The sequence below is a fragment of the Rhinolophus hipposideros genome, assembly GCF_964194185.1.
Source record: "Rhinolophus hipposideros genome assembly, chromosome: 3".
In the NCBI taxonomy this organism is placed as follows: domain Eukaryota; kingdom Metazoa; phylum Chordata; class Mammalia; order Chiroptera; family Rhinolophidae; genus Rhinolophus; species Rhinolophus hipposideros.
This window is the reverse complement of record NC_138049.1, coordinates 78,876,788-78,883,779: the sequence shown is the minus strand read 5'-3', so window position 1 is coordinate 78,883,779 and position 6,992 is coordinate 78,876,788. Positions and strand designations below refer to the sequence as shown.

Sequence of the window (6,992 nt, the reverse complement as noted above, 5' to 3'; positions counted from 1 at the left end):
AAACTTTCTATTGTGCATACTTCCTAGAAACCATTAAAGTAAGAGAAATGATCTTATTACACATTAATACCAAATATGAGGGACTATCTTGTGGGGCTCTCCCTAGGAAATAATTCCAAACTATTTTTTTTTTATTTCATTTTATGAAATATTAAAGCATTGTCTGGAATTAGTAGATTTTACATTCTTCTTCAAAAATACTACTGAATAAATTAGATGAAATAATTGACTATGCCTGTTGAACGTATTAGAGTTTGTGTTTTTTGTTCACTTTGGGATATTTTGTGCTATGGCTACACTGACATGACAAGGTAAGTAATTTTGAAACATTTTCTTCTCCACCTTCTCCTTCCCTCTTCCTTCTTCATTGAATACTCATGCAAGCTTTTTCTCATAGTCTCTAGTTAGTTTCAAAAGTCTCATGTGGTGGATACAAATAGATGGATTAAAAATAGACAACAGCATATTTGTTAAAATACGTCTAGCCTCCCGTTTCAATGTTAAATCAAATAGCATCATCAGGCATTCAACAAGCTGATACAAATCTTAAAGTAGAAAAATGATGACATTCATCAAATCTAAAAGGTGAGATGAAGACTGCACAAACACACCTACCAAAAAGATTTAAAAGTAAACAAAGGCAGAGAGACAGAAAAGGAAAATATGCGATACATGCAATAGCTGGGAGGATGAGGGTTTTTCTTATTAACAAGCAGTGAAATATTTAAGTTTGTTCATTAAATGACATGATTCATGATTTTAATAAGCATTAAAATGAAAAATTAACAAGATGAAAAACATCATTAGTTTATTTGGAAAATGTGAATCTAATGCTGAGAAGCAATTCATGGTTTTCATTAATAAATCATGACATAAATGTTCTTTTTATTCTCCTTTTCAACTAAATAAGGTTGTATGGGTCACAGTCTAGATTATTACCAGCCAATGGCAATAAAATGTTCTGCTGATAAGCTTCCATAATTTTTACTTCAAATAATGGAAACCTTCTTGCAGTGTATTGAGTAAGAAGGGATCTAGTGGAGAATGCTCAGCCTTTGCAGACTTTTGAGCTTGATTCCCATTCAGTCCATCAAACAGAAAATTGAAACTCTTCCTTTTATAAATTTAGTGGTTTTGGCAAGGATTTGCAGTACACATACAGTTTATTTTTCATCTTTTTTATTTAGAGTAGATTCTCTGAGTTAATTAGTTGTCCTAATAAGTATGACCCATATTGGTCCATAATGCTTGTAAATTAAATGTTTTCCCTGGCTTGTTGTTCTAAAGGTCATTTTGAATGGTCAGAATCTCCTCAGAATATGATGGAGTCCTTGCTTGTCCATGTGTTGATGGAATCCCTAGCTGTACTAGGATAATTCATACTTTGAAAGTTATGTGACATGATGAGTTAAATTAGAGTGACTTAGATCTCAGATTGGTACTGAAAATTTCCTTGTAATATAGTATTAAGAGTAATCACTGTTGAAATTTAAAGTACACACACACACACACACACACACACACACACGAGCAACTAATGCACAACAAAAGAGTAGAGAATACACAATAGAGAAAGGAAAGTCTCCCTTATAAATAGTGTTGGAAAAAGTGGACAGCCATATGCAAAATAATGAAACTATACCATTATTTTTCACCATACAGAAAAAATAAATCAAAATGGATTAAAGACTTAATTATAAGACCGGAAACAATAAAATACGTAGAAGAAAACACAGGCACTAAGTTTCTGGACATTGGATTCAGTGGTGTTTTTGTGAAATTGAGTCCATAGGCAAGGGAAACAAAAACAAACAAACAAACAAACAAAATGTTACTGAATCAAGCAAAAAAGCTCTGCACGTCAAAAGAAACCATCAACAAAACAAAGGCAACAAACCCAATGGCAGGCGATATATGCAAATGATACTCCAATGGGGGTTAATTTCCAAAATATATAAATAATTCATATAAGTCAACAACAAAAAATAATCTGTTGAAGAAAATGGGCAGAAGGTCTAAATAGACATTTTTTTCAAGGAAGACGTACAGATGGCCAACAGGCATATGAAGAGATGTTCATATCACTAATTATTAGGAAAATGCAAATCAAAAGCACAATGATATATTACCTCTCACCTGTTAGAATGGCTATCATGGAAATAAACAAAAATAACAAGTCTTGGAAAGGCAGTGAAGAAAAGGGAATCCTCTTATACTGTTGGTAGGAATGTAAACTGGTGTAGCCACTATGGAAAGCAGCAATTGTTCTCGATACTTATCCAAAGAATATGAAAACACTAATTTAAAAACATATATGTATCCCTATATTTATTGTAGCATTTTTTACAATAGTCAAGATATGGAAATAAACCCATATACACATATCTGGAAATATATAAATAAAATACATATAAAAATTTAAAAGAACACACATACACATAGAATGCCAAAAAATACACATTTTAAGACAGAGAAAAAATAGTATTCTAATATTCAATATGTGCTGATAAAAAAAGATGAATGCAAGTCATGTTTGACTTCTGCAATTACAAGAGGTGCTAAAAGTGGTTACCACTCGTGTTATTTTAATACAGTTTTTTCCTTCCTTAAAATTTGTATACATTGTTGGCACCCTCTGTGTGTGTGTGTGTGTGTGTGTGTGTGTGTGTGTGTATTATTATTTAGCCATTAAAAAGATGAAATACTGCCATTTTCAAAAACGTGGATGGATCTTGAGGATATTATGCTAAGTGAAATACTCAGATGGAAAAGAATAAAAAAACATCATTTCACTTATGTGGAACATAAAACAAAAATGTAACAAATGTTACATGAAACAAATGAAACAAAACAAAAAACAAACTCATAGATATCAGAATGGTGGTTGTCAGAGGAGAAGTGGGTAGGGGGAGTGTGAAATGACTAAAGGGGAGCAAATATATGATAACAGAAGGATATTAGACTTTTGGTGGTGAGCACACACTATAGGATTGACAGATATCGAATTATAATGGTGTACACCCCACATTTATGTAATGCTATACAGCAATGTTACAAAAAAACAAAATAAAACAAAACAAAAACATTAAATCAATGTAGACCATTATAACTGAACTGAGACAAATAAAAATCGATTAACATTTAAGTAAAAATAAAAGATTTATCACAGTTGGTTCAAATATCACCAACAAGCTACACTCATAACTGCATATATTTCTGGTGGTATCCATGAATAAATAACATATTTAAAACAATCAAAGCAAACACAGAAAACTTTTATTTGAGAGAAATAAATAGATGCAATAAATTATCTAATAAAAAATAAAAATAGATAGCTTCTGGTCAAATTACAGTATAGATACATCTTGTGCTTGCCTCCTCTCATGACCACATCAAATTTATCACTGAACTATTGAACAACCATCATTGAGAATCACCTGAAGTCTAGCTGAACAGAAGTCCCATAGAAGGTGTGATCAAAAGATACAGTGAATGTTTAAATAAAAATATATGTATTTGTTGCAGTAAAAGACATATTGCCTTTAATTCCCTTCAAAATACCCGCCCCCCCCCCTTGCCTGGAACACACTTATCCCATTGTTCTTGTCACTTTCTGAAGCCGTTCTGGAAGTCCGTCTGTCCTCAGTGCCTTTACTTCATCCTCCATCATGGCAATGCTCCGTGTCACACATCACTTCTGGTGTGCAATTTCTGTCAGACAAAAACATTACGGTGTGTCCTCATTCACCTTATTCACTGGATCTGGCACTGTGCGACTTCTGGCTCCTCCCCAAAGTTAAAATGATCATGAAAAGAAAACATTTTAAATTGATTCAGGACATCGAGGCAGCCACAACAGCGCAACAAACTGGCCTAAAATTACCTACCATAATCACACTGATATTTGTTAGAAGGGAACACTTAAAGTCTCATTTGTAGTTCCTGGACTTTGGGGTATTTGTCTAACACTACAGCTAGAAGGTGATTCACCTCTCAATAAACAATTTGTACATATAACAGAAGTATGAGAATGTTAATAATTGCACATAAATTGATTTCTAACATTTGGAACCACACAAATACCGTGACTCAAGCTCAAAAGTTAAAGTCCTTCTCTCCCTTTGGCAATTCTCATTTTGAAGTTTCTGCATTTCTGCTAAAGTTAAAAAGATATTAGCTTTGGTTTCAGAAATTCCATGTGTCTATTTAAAGACTACCTTAAAATATAAGTAAAGAAAATTTGATAGTAAATCTATGGAAACTAATTTAATTCACTCAGCTCTTGTTAAAAATAATGAGTCTTTCACAAGTTTATGCGATTTTAGTCTCATTCTAAATTCAAAAATTATGAAAAATTGATGAGAGGACTCATTTAATAAAACACAACTCTTTTAGATGTTATCTAAATTGAGTCGTGTCATTGATAACTTATAAACTACCATGTATAATTGCAGTTATATTTATATGATATGTGCATATGCTATTAAATATTTTATTTGAATTTCCCAATTAATCCTCCCAATCTATAGCCAGGCAGTAGTGCCACTTGAAAGTATGTGCTCTAAAGTTACACAAAATATGCTTCAGTTACACAATAGAATATAATCATTTAATAGTTAGAAATCAATGTTCACAAGAATAACATTATCAAAAAATAATATTGGTAATGTAATATTTGAAACAGTGACCCCCAAACTGTACCCATTCCATTGTGCTATGGAATTACATTTTATATGGAAATATCAGTGATGTTAAAATATTTTACCTATGATCAGCACACAAACAGTATGATGGCAATTCTTTAAGAATATCAGGAAAAAATATATTATAAATAAAAATAGACAAAGTTATCCATTGTAAGTGAGTATGAGTAGAGCCTAAAGAGAACTATAAAAAGCAGCCAATGTGTACCTTTGGCCTTTTTTTTTTTTTTTTTTCAAAGATGAAGGATCATATTTATTGCAAGGATGAAGTTGTACTTAACTCAGACATATAAGTTCATTCTATTCTGTGGCCATGCTAACTAAGGTGTTTTAAGAGAAGATTATAGGGGGATATCCCATCATGAAGATGCTTGAAGACAGATTGTGAAAGGGGAGCATGAAAATAATAAACTTTTGTTGAACCATGTTTGCAATATTAATTATTAATGAAAACCTAACATGTTGAATTTTATTCATAAAATTTAATTCCTTAGCACTTATGCAATGGTTAAATTTTGAAGTCGATATGTTCTAACTTTAATTATCATAATGTATTTCACTGAAAATAAGACTTAGCCAGACAGTCAGCTCTAATGTGTGTTTTGGGGCAAAAATTAATAGAAGGCCCAGCCTTATTTTACTATAAGACCCAGTCTTATATAATATAATGTAATATAGCATAAGACCCAGGCTTATATAAGACTCAGTATAATATAATATAATAAATATAATATAATATAATATAATATAATACTGGGTCTTATATTAATTTTTGCTCCAAAAGATGCATTAGAGCTGATTGTCCGGTTAGGTCTTATTTTTAGGGAAACACGGTATTATTTTTTTCTTAGTGAGCATTTGCTTTTTAAATATTACATAATTGTGAAATGCAGAGGGGAGGAGCCTGCAGCTCAATAGTAACACATGCCAGGACCTAGAGGCTACAGCTGCGCATACCGAGGCCTGACCAGGAGGAGAGGCCAGCCGGCACGAGGCTACATCAGGGGAGCCTGAGGCCAGGCCACCAGCACACGTGCTGACCCGGCTGGGCTGTGAGCCAGCCGTGGCCTTCAAGGCAAGGTCTCCCCGATGAAGGAAGGGGCGCTGTGGAGCAGAACTAAGGCTGGGCCCAGGCACAGGCCGGGCAGGAGGCTGGCAGGCCCGCTCAGCAGCCCAGGGTACCATCAGTGGAGGCCCTAATGAAGTAAGCTTTGCCTGCCTTTCTCTTCCACCTCTGATGCTGAATTTAATGCTGTGGTTGGAGGTTTGAGGACATGATCATGGACGACGAGTTCCAGGTATTACAGACAAATTTAATGGATAATTACTACCAGGAGTTTGAAGACACAGAGAGAATAACTCACCTATACTTCTATGTAAAAACAAACAAACACACATAAAAACAAAACAAACAAACAAACAAACAAAAACAAATGTTTTGTTTTATTTCTTTGGCAGAAACATGTATTGAAGAACAGCAACTAGAGCTGAGTCCTGGATTTAACATGGCGGCTCTCACAACCACCTACAGCGCCATAAGGATGAAGTAGCTGGTGGCACATTCCACATGCTGCTCATGTTTATGGATTTTTCTGGCTTTAAAAAAGAAATAAATGTTCCTGGACTACAGAGCAGAAAAAGGAGGCCGGAGGCTAGACTTAAGCAGTGGTTGAGTGGTGGCTTCATTGTGCAAATCATCCTCTGTGCCAGCTTCTCAGAACAATGTGCAGCACCAGATCCCCAATCCAGGCAACGAGATTGTCCGGGACTGCAGGAGCCCAGTATCCTGGGAGGGGATTCAACTGAAAACTTAATACTTCCTGAAAAGCCTGCTTCTGCACTGCAAACTCTTCACTAACATCAAGTATTGAAGGATAAAAAAAATAAGTAAATAATTACTTGACCCCCCTGGGACATTTTCTCTTGAAAAACCTTGTACTCTTCCCCAAGTAGACTCCTCTGTCAGCGGCTTCTCTGAGTTGGGCTCCTCTGGAGCAAGCAAGCCCACACCCAGAATTCCACACACCAAATTCCATCCCCCTTGGGGTGGGTGTAGGGGGCTTCCCCAGCATACATGTGGGTGTGTAACCATCCACCATCACCATCCCGTGGTCTCTACAGACTTGGCATGAATGGTTTTGTGTACTCACAGCTTTTTCAGCCTCAGTGGGGCTTTTGACTATTGGGCCTATCTATCTAGGGTGGAGCAAGCTGCCAGTCCTGAGATTTCCAGAGCTCCTGTTATCACAGCTAGTGTTAGCTGTAGGAATCAACTGAGAGACATATCCT

At 35.2% G+C, this 6,992-nt stretch overlaps 1 pseudogene across 1 annotated transcript; it reads left to right on the top strand.

The window, feature by feature from the left end:
* The first annotated feature begins 303 nt into the window (after positions 1–303).
* On the top strand, positions 304–6,517 carry LOC308494360 (ADP-ribosylation factor-like protein 2-binding protein; annotated as a pseudogene). Its single transcript has 3 exons — positions 304–311; positions 5,909–6,091; positions 6,152–6,517. The product of its transcript is annotated as an ADP-ribosylation factor-like protein 2-binding protein (transcript).
* Positions 6,518–6,992: the final 475 nt, after the last annotated feature.